At 45.5% G+C, this 12612-nt stretch overlaps 1 protein-coding gene across 2 annotated transcripts in view; it reads left to right on the forward strand.

Annotated features, from left to right (window-relative positions):
• EBF2 (EBF transcription factor 2) overlaps nucleotides 1-12612 on the forward strand; it is a 191457-nt gene that overhangs the window by 54946 nt on the left and 123899 nt on the right. The gene's annotated exons all lie outside the window — the stretch shown is intronic.

A 12612-nucleotide genomic window follows, 5' to 3' on the forward strand; every position in this document is an offset into this window, starting at 1 on the left:
ACCCCCAATGGAAGGCTTCCTGGCAAGTCTGCTCCTGCTGCTGTTTATCACATTTTTTTTATTGGTAAGGATAAGAACAGGGCAACCCACTGGCCTTTTTATCCAGAAAGCCAAGTCAGTTGAGCTTGTGGAAAGGGAGCCTCTTGTGCCCTTCTTCCTATTATTACATGGAATACATGGCGTCTTTCTGTTGTAGGCGTATTAAAAAGAGCCTGGCATAAAAATTTAAACTCCTCGTAATTGTAGGCAAATTCTCTGCAAACATCTGGATTGTCATCTATCTGAATCATTTTTATTCCCAAGGGCCTCAGGTATGTGAGGCTGAATGGTACCATGCCTGTACTCTCCAGCCACCCCCCTCCTTTAGGTGGATATTTGTTTAAAGAATCAGAGTTTCACACGGCAACTAAAGTGTTTCGCAAATTGTCCATTTTTACATCTTCTAGGGTGGATTAGGTGAGGTCTTGCTCACAAGTTTGCTACAACATACATCTTTATGGCTCAGAATGGACAACAAGCCAAAACCTTGCCTTACATGTCACATGGGAGACAGTGAAGCCTACTCTAACATGGCATTGGCCCATGTGATCCATGAGTGTTGCATCCATCCATGTGCCCAGCAGAGGGGAGCCCCCCTTCCCGCTGTGCTACCGCTCACACCTAGTGAACTACGTTCAGTTATTCCTTTTCTGTCTGTAAAGCACCCTCGCATACGCTATTGCCTTTCTGCCTACAATAGCCCCTCCACTGGGAAGCTGCCATTGTCCCTATTTTACAGAAAATTGAGGCTCAAAGAGGCTGAGAGATTTGTGGAAAGTCCTAGGTTCTTATCAGCAAGTGATGGAATCCGGGCTGTCCCTCATGGTTGTGTCAGATGCAATTAATTTAATCTAATTGGATGGTAGGGTGCTGGTCATCTAGTTTTCCTGTGTTAGTCCTGCTTTGCATAGCCAGCATAGTTTCTATGAAAGAGCTGTGGATTTGGAGTTTGAAGAACTGAGTTGAAATTATCACTCTTCTACCTGTTAGTGATGCGATTTGGAACAAATCCATGTTGATTTGTGATAGATGTGTTGGAAAGCTATGGGGGATGGTGTTGAGAAAGCATTTTGTAAAACATAAACTATCATGCAAAATGTAAAAGTTTATTCTAATTTTCCCTCCAACTAGACTGTCCATTTCTTGCTGGACTATGTCATATTACTTTCCTATTTCTATAACTTTGCATAATGCCAGCTACATAAAAGTTACTCAATAAATATAAGCTGAATGACTTACTGATTGATTTGAAGAGATCATGCCTTCCCATTCCTTTTTTTCTTTTCCCTGGTGCCTAATATGTATCCATTCAAATGGTGACATCCCAGAGATCATTTCTGGCAGATGGAAAAATGTTTCTTAATATATATACATATCAATGTTCCTCTGGTGTACACTGGCTTATAAAATTTATTTAAATGTGGGCATGAATGACCTTGTAGAATATTTCTGCCGGTGAGTGGGGCGTTCACTATTAGTGGGGGGGTCACTGATGCCTGATACATAGGGACTAATGGTACCTTTGTAAGATCAAAGCTGGTCTGCTTGTCTATGGCTGTTGCAGCTCCGTGCGCAGCTCTTTGATGTGTTCAGGGCCCTCAGAGCTGTGGTAAGGGCCCCAGGGTGGCAATATATGCCCCAACTCTTATTTTCCAACCTATCCCCACTCTCCAACCTTCTATCCAATGGCTGGCCAAATGGATCTATAGACAAGAGGTGCCAGGCTGGGATAGTAGATCTCTTGTGAAACCCTTGGAAGATACCTGTGTCATGAAGGAATTCAGTGAATTATAAGATTCCCTGTAAAATGAAAAAAATAAAACCTACCAAATCAGTAAATGACCTCAAGAGGTTTTGTTTTGTTTTGTTAAGTATTATTACAGTGTATTACTACTGTAACATACACTGGAGTGGTCGATGATGTGTTAGAACCCTGGCTACTATCTGGAGCCCAGGTGAATGCTTGGAACCCCCTAGCAGGAGGAGCTTCTAAAGACCATGATAGAAGCTTTCCAAAGGGGAATTAAAAAGATGTGGGGTCCTTGCAAAGTTTGGTTTAGAGTAGTGTGATAGAAAAGCACTGAGCTTAGAGGTCGGGAGACCTATGTTTTGGTTTGGCTTTGTTACTCTGAATATAATTAATCTATGTGTGCGTCAGTTTGCTCAGCTGAAGAACTGGGCCAGTGATCCTCAGATATGATAGCTGAGTGGTTCAGGTGGGATACCATGCTCAGAAATTCTTAGGACACTCTGAAGTATAGAGCAAACGAAAGATGGTATGATGGTTTTTGAAGGCTTGATGACCTGCAGAGCCAGCTGTCCATACAGTGATTAATGGAAGGACACTTGGGGCCCTTGAGTGGCTTAGTGGTTGAGTATCTTCCTTAAGCTCAGGTCATAATCCCGGGGTCCTGGGGAGCCTACTTCTCCCTCTCCCTATGTCTCTGCCTCTGTCTCTGTGTCTCTCATGAATACATAAATAAAATCTTAAAAAAAAAAAAAGAGGACTCTTGAGACTACCTGGGATCAACTCCCAGTTCTGCTGTTACCAGCTGTGTGATGGCAGGCAAGCTTCTGAACCACTCTGTGCCTCAGTTTCCTCATCTGCAAAATGGGGGAAATAATGACATTTGAACACACACTGAAGGTCTCAATCAATGTTTTATTTACTTATAAAATACTTATACATAATGTGTGTGTACATATATTATGCATATCATATATAATTTAGATTATTATCTAATGAACATGAATCTTTAATAAATCGGATTCCCACCTTCTTCTCTTTTTAGCGTTATCCTTCTCTTTTTTTTTTTTTTTATCCTTCTCTTCTTTAATGGAAAAGATGAAAATTATCATGGATTTTTAAAAAAATTCCATGCTAAAGTTAAAAGTGGTAGTTTTTGGGTCCCACATAGTGGGTGCAAGGGAAGTTCCACAGAACTGTTGGGGGTGAGGGGAGGGCAGTCAGGTGAAGGCCAGGGCTCCCTGTTTTGGCTTTGGCAGAGCCTTTTTCTGCGTCAGGCTTCTCTGTATGATTGACTGATTTTTAAAGATTTTATTTATACATGAGAGACACACAGAGAGAGGCAGAGACACAGGCAGTGCGGAAGCAGGCTCCCTGCGGGGAGCCCGATGCAGCCCTCAATCCCATGACCCCAGGATCATGACCTGAGCTGAAAGGCAGACGCTCAACTACTGAGCCACCCAGGCGCCCCCGATTTATTTTTTTTTACATGAGTCCAGCTACTTTAGAAAGTTTGAGACCTGCTGGCTCAGAGTCAACACAGATTCAGCTCCCATCTCAGGACCTTTTCCTTCCACGTCTAGTGCAGTTTACGGAGAGACATGCTGGTGATACTGACGAAACACAAAGTAATGTGCCATCCAAAAACTAGTTTTTAAAACATTGTTTTTGTGGACGTGCCACACTAAGAAAGTGGAATACCAACCCAGTTTAAAAGAATTTCAAAATAAAGGTTAAAATGAAAAAAGAGTTAAAATTAACTCTCAGGTAATCAGAAAACAGCCTCCTTCATTGAGATTTTCAAATAGTTGAGCATCAGTAAAGGTGTATATACTGAGGAACCGCTAAGTTTGGTGCCATGGGGGACATGAAAAAAAAGAAGGCATGTCCCTGTTGATGGGGAGGTTATAATCCAGTAGGGTAATAATTTGGGGGGTACTTATCAGCAGTTCACCAAGTGATATGGTTTCATATTCAATAGTGCTCCTAGAAGGACAGTAGTCCAGAGGAGAAAGAAGTCAGAGTAGACTGCAGTGTTGGTAAAAGAAGGCCTCACAAAGGAGCTGGGCTTTGAAATAGAGGCAGAGTTAAATAGGTGGAGGGCATTGCATGCAGGAGCTGCAGCATGAGCAAAGAGAAACGAGGTGGACCCACTTGGTACATATATAAGGGTCCCAGAGGGTGCTTGATAGGCTCAGAGACAACTGCGGTGCTGAACCATCAGCTTCACGAGGGCAAGAACCATGGATTTTTGTACTCCACCATATATGCCCACCACATAATAGTTCCTAAACAAATACGTGTTAAATAAATAAATGTGTATCTTAGGTCTATGCATTATCACCATTAAGTTCATAAAATGTTCCCAACACCTCACCTCGTTTTTCAATAGCAAGATCCTCAGCACTTCCTGTCCTAGACCAAGAAGAGCGTTTTGGTGAACGTCTAGGACCTGAGATGACCTTTAGTGTATGCCGTTACAGAGGAGGAAACTGAAAGACAGAGAGGTTAAGTGACTTGCCCAAGGTCACACAGCCAGTTAGGGGCCGCACTATGACGTTTTCTTCGTTCAGAAGCCTGGCTTCTCACGTAAGTGCCTGACTTTCTCATTAGGGCCAAGTTGACTCAGGAAACCTCTTGAGTCCCCCCAGATCATTTCTCCATCCTTGCTCTCGGGAGGCCTACCACCTGGGTTTACTGATGGAGTATGCTGAAATTTTATGTGTATATCATGTGCGAAGAAATCTACTGTGGTATCATATATTTTAAATGTAGCCACTGGGTATTTCAGAGAAGACAGGAGCTAAGTTCCCAGCCAGTTTTAAAGGGTCTGTCTTATATGGCATTGGCAGAGAGAGGGGGGCTGGCCACAGGGAGCCCTGGAGAATGTCGAGATCTCGTTGGAGGCATGAATTATACTGGGTAATTCCCACCTTGGTGACATTCCTCCCCAGCCCATGCTCTGTTCAGTTCTGTTTCTATCACTATTCAAATATAAAACAATTCTCCACCTTAAGAGGGGAGTTTTACTATCCCTGAGATCTGGAGACAGAAGATACCTTTCCCTTTGCTTATTGTAGAAATGTGTTTTTTCTTCTTCTTCTTTTTTTTTTTTTTGGCAGAAAATGCGTTTTTTGAAAAGTTTCTCAGTTTCAGGGAGTAGGCGGATAAAAATCTTTGAGAACACCCAGGACGGATAGCTGCAGCTCTGAGCTTTGCACATCTCATTCTGTAAAAATATAACAGCCTTTACTCGAAGGAAGAACCCTGGGCTGTTCCCAAAATTTAGACGTCAAGGAACATTGGGCAAATTTCATCGCCTGGAAACGGGGATTTTGGAGGTGCAAGCAGGATTGATGGACCTCACTGAGTTTTCCCAGGCTCTGTGCCTTGTTTGCTTGTAAATGTTGGTAAACCTAGGTTTGGGGGTATGTTTACATCCACTTTTAATGATATGGCCAATGCAACTGTGTGTGAATCTGACACTCGAATGGACTCAGCCAAGGTTGTTCTTGTGAGACAGCCATTTTTTTGCACCACTCCATGAAATGCTTGAATTCTTTTTTTCCCCTTTTTAAATGATTTTATTTATTCATGAGAGACACACAGAGAGGGGCAGAGACACAGACAGAGGGAGACGCAGGCTCCATGTAGGGAGCCTGATACAAGACTCGATCTCAGGACCCCGGGATCACGACCTGAGCCAACAGCAGATGCTTAACCACTGGGCAACCCAGGTGCCCCAAAATGCTCAAGTTCTTATAGTCTTCATAAATCTGGAGATCCAGCTCCCCCTAGATTTCACATTCCAGAAGAAACTTGAGTTTGCACCCGAGTACATACATCAGCCTACAAAGTTGTACACCTCTTGGTTTACTTTTCAATCTCTTTGAGCGAAGGAGGAGAGGAGAGAGCCCAGCATATGGCAGTGTGATAAATATTGAGGGAATACATCTGCCATTAAAAGAATGCTTAGATTTTGTTATTTCTTTTGAAGCAATCATTGAACGGTTATCTTGGGGTATCTTTTGAACAACACCCCACTGACATAGAAGGCTGTAGTTCACAAAGTACAGTTTTTGATTTTTAAATTGACATTGATACCATGGAGGGAAATCCTTTGTTATGTCTCCAGCACTGGGGGGCTCGGCTGATCCATATGCACCAGTGGGCACACCCAGAGAGCTTTCATAATTCATAAGCTGAGAGGCCCCTGACGAGCAGGGGCTACATGCAGCCAGAACCTGAGCAGAGTGCCTGGGAAGCTGGGGCCAGGGCTAGAGACTGGAGCTCAGAGTCCTGGCTCTTCCTTGCACCCCAGCTTGTTGGGTCATGTTGGGAACCCAAAGCCCAATTCTCAAGTTGGGTGCCATGTGGCCAAGGGGGAAGATAGGAGTGTGAAAGATGTCTTCCCACTGGAGGCAGCACTGAGCTCAGATCAGAAGACTTATTTCAAGTTTTCTTTTCACTTATAAAATGAAATAGCAAAACAATAAAAGTCTGGAAATAGCAGGATAAAACTCACTACAACTCTCAGCAGTTTAGCATAATTATTTTTACTTTTGTGTGTTCCCTACAGGTGTATTTTTATGCATGATAAAGGACACATGATTTTGAGTTCTGTTATTTTGACTTCCACATTGAATGATGAACATTTGGCAAGCTCTTATATATTCTTTATCCTTTTTTTAAAAAAAAGATTTTATTTATTCGTGAGAGACAGTGAGAGGGAGAGAAGCAGAGACACATAGGGAGAGGGAGAAGCAGGCTCCACACAGGGAGCCCGATGTGGGACTCGATCCCAGGACTCCAGGATCACACCCTGGGCCAAAGGCAGGCATTAAAACGCTGAGCCACCCAGCAATCCCCTATCCTTTTTTTTTTTTTTAAAGATTATATTTATTTATTCAAGAGAGACACACAGAGAGGCAGAGACACAGGAAGAGGGGGAAGCAGGCTCCCTGCAGGGAGCCTGATGCCGGACTCGATCCCAGCACCTCAGGATCATGACCTGAGCCGAAGGCAGATACTCAGCCACTGAGCCACCCAGGTGTCCCCCATCCTTTTTTAATGAATAAATACTATTCCATTGAGCAGATGAATGTGACATAGTTTGAATAACCATTTCATTATTATTTCTGATATATAGAAGTTCTAATTTTTTTATTTTTAAAAATGTCATAATGAATCTATTCATTCAAGAAGGTGAAGTGTGAGTCCTTTTTCAGCCACATATTAACTGAGTGATTTGTTCAGAGCACTTGAAATACTCTAAGTCTCATTTTTTCACCATGGAATTGAGATGATCATATCTATCTTACCTATAAATATCAACCTTATAAATAGAAATATATACATACAACATAATCATATGTCAATATAACATATTGATATATGATTACACATTTATGTACACTGTTATATATTATAATAACATGTTATGATATAAACACAAAAAGGTTGGCCCATATATCTATACCCTGGTGTGTTTCTGTTCAATTTAATGACTGGTTCCATATTCTGAAAGCCAAAATAATTTAAACCAACCATAACTAAAAAAAAAAAAAAAAATACCTTTTCCCCCTTGTAAAGGTGAAAGGGAGCGGAGGTGCTGGTGAAATCTGACAGCGCTAGTGTGTTGCCACTCTTAAAAGGTTAGGGGCCACTGCCCAGCCTCTTAATGGTCTTGGAGGGCAGTGTAAACAGTTCAATGAAATCCGCACACAGCCCCCAGCCTTCTTTTAGATAGTAGGCTCAGGCTCCTTCCCCGTGGAGCCCAGCATTAAAACTCTTCCCCTGGGAAAAGTTCACCTTTTCCTTCCCATGCCCACTGTTTGGGGAGGGTCAGACACACTGAGGAAGGAGCAAGATTGAGGAGGTGGGTGAAGGATGGGGAAGCAGGGCCACCGGCTAGCTGGGTGGGAAGCTCTCACTTTGGAGTGGAGCTGAGAGGGCTTAGGCTCTGTCCCACTGAGCCTGGGCTCTGGGAATGGGCGGAAAAAGAGAGCAGTTCAGTGTGGGTGTTCTGGGCTTAAAGCTTCTTGCCACTTAACCATTTAGCAAATGTCTGAAGTACTAGCTCACAGAATTGGCAGTAGAGTTCAGAAAGCTCGAGTGGGAGGAACTTCAACTGTTTCTGAAGCCTAAGTGGGAACTTCAGCCCAGGTGTCTGACAGCAGGAGCTAAAAATGCCCATCCAAATCCAAACTCTAAGTGGGTCAACTTTATATATAATATGAGGGGCTGAAGCTACTGAGACCTCCCTCTGGGACAAGTGCAGCCTCCTGGTTGTTTTGTTTTGTTTTGTTTTTTAAAGCTTAGTCCATGAGCTCTGTAAGACTACCTGGAAGTGTTCTGGTCCATAAAAGGTTTTATGCCGTTTTATTAACCAGTTGTGAGACTCCTAATTTGCATTTAAGCTGTGAGAGTACTTTGAAAGTTTCTATGTAGACCCTTCAGTTTAAGGAAAGGAGTCCTGGGGACCTATTCTGTATGCTGCTAATTGAATGAATAAGTGCATGCATTCTTAAACTGACAAAATGCAGATACATGCTAGCTGAACACATTTGTTTATGCTTTCATCCCCACTTGCTTTGCCCTATAATTTTCATTTTGGAACCCAGACTCTTCCCTTTTGCTTTGCAGTGATCGATCGACATGGGTGACAGAGCGTTGATTCAGCGTCTGTGACACAGTGTGCAGTGCCGGGAGGCCAGGGTGGGGGCAAGGAGCTCCTGCTGGTCAGGAGTTAGAAGTGGGGAGATGGCACAAAAATGCGCATGCAAAGGGGGTGGTACCAAACAGCAAAGCTTTGGGGCCACCGGTGTGGCTGAGAGCAGGCGGTGGTAGCTGGAAGCGAGAGTCATCGGTGGGGGTGAGGAAGAGGGCTTTGGGGGTGCAGTAGGGAGAGGGGAGGACTATGCATGGGCAAATTCTGGTGGCGGAGTGGACAAACCATGCTCTTGGAGTTTCAGGCAGAAGATGAAGTGTTCCTGGGGCCAGGAACCAAACATCGGAGGGAATTAAAGTTCTCTGTGCATGTATTTTCTACCACTCACCTGGTCAGCTTCCCAAGGACAGATCACAGTTAGCAGGGGGTCCGGGGCCATCCTCCACTGCAGTGCTGTGGCTGCAGTTTCCTTGTGGCCCCAACTGCACCCCTCCCCCCATCTCTTTCCTCCAAGGCATTTGGCATCTTTTTTTTTTTTTTTTTTTTTTTTTTTTGTGGTGGCCTCCTAGTGTCATTAAGCAAGTCAAAGGTCATCAGTCTAGAAATTGACACACTTGACCCATTTCCTTTCTGTGCTGGACCTTGAGTCTGGACCCAGCTCCCCCAGGGACCATGTGGAGGGCTTGAAGCCGAGCCTTCAGTCCTTTCTTCCCATGAGGTGTATAATTCGATATTTATTGCCTCTCTCCCCAACGAGGTCTATGGTGCCACTGGGATCCATTCAGTAAAGAATGCTGATCCCCTTTATGAATTTTTGATGGTGGAGGAGGAGCGTTTGAGGCCACTGGGGGACCTTGTGAAATGGAAATGTTTTTTCTTTTTGATCTCTCTTTCTTTCTTTCTTTCTTAATTTAAAGACACACATGCCATTGTGGCAATGCCTAGACTTCTCTGAATGTAAGTGCAGAGCATCTTTGCAAGAAAGCACAATCACCGCTCTTGAAAGCAGCAGCCCCAAACATCCCCTTACACGTCTATCTGACTGTGTTTATAAGAACACTGGAAACTTTATTCAGGAAAAGAGATCTGCAGGCCAAAAAAGCAAAAATTAAAAATAAAACAAAGCAACAAACAAGATTCACTCTGGAGTGGGAGAGGATAAATGATGCCCCCCCCCCCACACCCCCGGCTGTTCCTTTTTTGGTGGTCTGAGGGGGTAGGACTCCAGGGACCAGGAGAGTCAGGATCTGTATTTCATTGCTGAGAATTTGACAGCTACAGTGCAAAGCAATACAGTCCTGCTTTTTATTAGCCTGTGTGAGTCCAGCACAGAACGAAGTTTTTTTTTCTTTTCATTTTTCAGAGGTAGAAGTTTTTGCCAAACTATGAGATGATTTAACCACAATTTCCTTCCTGAATTTTTTTTCCAGAGGGGGGAGGGGATGGTTGGGTGGGTGTTATTGTTTAATAAGATTTAAACAGGGTCTCTATTTTGTGGCCGGAACAGCCTTTCATGCCCTTTATCTGTACTGGGATTTCAGCTGGGTTTTTATTTTGGTGACATATGGCCCATCGTATAATAAAAAGAGACGAACCATTCAGATTTAATTTGAGCAGCTAAGGACGTCAGAAGGGCTGCGAGGGGAGCCTGTACCTGAGCTTTCATTTGTTTAAAAAAAAAAAATTGTGCAGAGAAGTTGAGAAGGTGACTTTTGGAATTAGTTTGGTTTGGAGGCATTAAGTCCCAGATCAAGAGAGAAGGTCAATTTGAAAGTTTGGGATATATGCCAGCTTTGCTTGCTCTTTTATTGGAGAATTGCCTGTGGGGCCTTTGAAAGTATCTGCCCTTCAGGGGTTCTGCTTTCCACCTGCTTCCCCCTGAACAGGGAAATGGGCTTTTAAAAATATTACGCAGCACGCCACAGCCGTCTCCTGATCCAAATGCTGTGTGGCATGACACAATGTGACTCGAGGGCCGGGGGCAGGGCTTGGGTCTGCAGCTGGCACACGAAGCCTGTCCGGTGTGGGGACTGCTACTTAGCCTAGCACGCCTGTCCCCTCTGAGGACCCGGCCCACCTGGCCTCCAAACACCCCTGGCAGCTTTCCCAAATCATTTACTCTCCTTTCACCCCCAAACACGATCGTGGAGGAAATGCTTCCTTGCATCAGTAGGGCATACAGCAGGTTGCTGCTAATGCTTTTGTGGGATGTGAGTGTGACGATGCCCGTGAGCAGAGATCTGTACAACCGAACGGGGAACTCCCCATCGCTCTCCATGTGGGTCCTGCGTGTGGGTGTGTGCTTAGCCACACCAAGACGGGTACCCACGCTTCTAGAACCCTTCATGTTGCAAGTGGATCAAAGGTCCCATGAGGTTTGAGCAGCCTTTTGCCCGCCCGAAGCCACTGCACGTTGTAGGGTGAAATCCCCCCACGCCACACCCCAGATTTGCCACGCGTGTCTAACATGCATCTTCGACGGCGTCTTTTAAAAGCTTTCATTACTAACTGAATTGTGTCCACTGTGCACCGAATCACCCGTTTGTGTTGCTTCTCATTAAGGGTAATGACAGCGTTTGAAACCACTCTGTGCGCCGGAGGCGGGTGCCTTGGTTAGTTTTCCTTGGGCCGAGCATTGCCGTAGCGGGGAATTCAAGTTGGCAGGTGCCCTTGTTCTCAACCTGCAGCGGGAGGGCCAAGCGTACCTTCCCTCTTCGGCCCCTTTGGGCCACAGGAGCGCTGCTGCCCTCTTTTCTTTAGCCACAGAACCACTCAGCCTAGACTGTTGCCGCGATGCCCCCATCCCTGTGATGGAATGACCAGGAGGACCATCCGGGCCACTCTCCACAACAGCTGCCAATAGCCTTCTTGATTTATTCACCGCAACTTGGAGATCTGCTAACAGCCACCTTGATGGGAAGCGGCACTGTAATTGCTTGGGGAGAAAGGCAGGCGTTTAGCAGTCATAAAAGAAAATCTGCCCACCACCAAACCAAATGCCGCTGCTCTCCTTCCATGTGGCCAGCTCATTCTGCACCCCCCAACCCCCACTTAGAGCTCCCCCTACCCCAGGCAGGTCTGGGGATTCCCTGACTTTTTAAATCCTCTCCACTCTGAATCTGGGGTTTGAGTGATTCTTTCCTGTTCCTCTTGGGGGAGACTGAGCACATGGTGAGGGGGTTACAGTATTCAGTGCATGTTTTCTGGGGCTTCCAGTGTGACGGGAGTCCAGTGACAGGAGCTTCTGATGGCTCTGGGGCTGCCCAGCAGCCTGTGACCACAGTCGATCAGCTAGGGGTTCATGGTGCTCTCTCTCTCTCTCTACCTCCTCAAAGTGACAACGGAGTAGGGCAAAAGGCAAAACAAAACAGTAAAGCCCAGAACAAACGGAAAGCCTGGCTAGAAGGCAAAATAAAATAATAGTGATCCTTAATTTTGAGTCCTTTCATGGGTGTCACAGAAGTAGCATCCTCCCCGCATTATCTTTAGTCTCTGTGCACAGCCGTCAGCTCACCTTCTCTTTCTCCAGCCAGGTGCCTCTGACACGTGTCATGGAAGAAACCATCAGCCAATAGCATTTGTACTTTGGCACTTTGGGTAAAGAAATGAAAACGGACTCAGAACCAAGCACCCTGTTCATGCCAGAGGTCAGGGAGGTCCCTCGCGGCCTTTGCACGGGGAAGAAAAGGCACGACTACCTGGTTGACTGGGGGCTTTCTCCGTGCTCCCGAACTCCTTTACCGTTTCTTTCTCCTCCTCTTGCAACTTCTGCTTTCCTTCTGCTGTTGCGGGCAGCAGCTGGGGGCAGGAGCGAGAATTGAGGGCTTGCGGATCCTGCACATCAGTCATCACTCAGAGCGCGCCCACCGTGAGCCCTTCTGCATGCAGGGGCCGTGCTAGACAACGTACAAAGTCACAGGCCCTACCCCTCTTCGGTGGGGGGAGAAAGTTTGTGTTTGGCTGAGGAATTAGCCAAGCTGAGATGTCTACGGGCCTGTCCAGGATCAGTGAGATAGCCCAGTAGGACGAGATTGGCCGAGATGATACAGTAACCCAAAGGTAGAGCTGAGCCCCCCGCGTACCCCAAGCGCCTCTCCCTGGATCTGAGCTGCCTGTTGGTCAGCGATCGTGCCAGGGAGTGAGGGCAGGCTCCGGG

The sequence above is a fragment of the Canis lupus genome, chromosome 25 (assembly GCF_011100685.1).
Source record: "Canis lupus familiaris isolate Mischka breed German Shepherd chromosome 25, alternate assembly UU_Cfam_GSD_1.0, whole genome shotgun sequence".
Classification (NCBI taxonomy): Eukaryota; Metazoa; Chordata; class Mammalia; order Carnivora; family Canidae; genus Canis; species Canis lupus.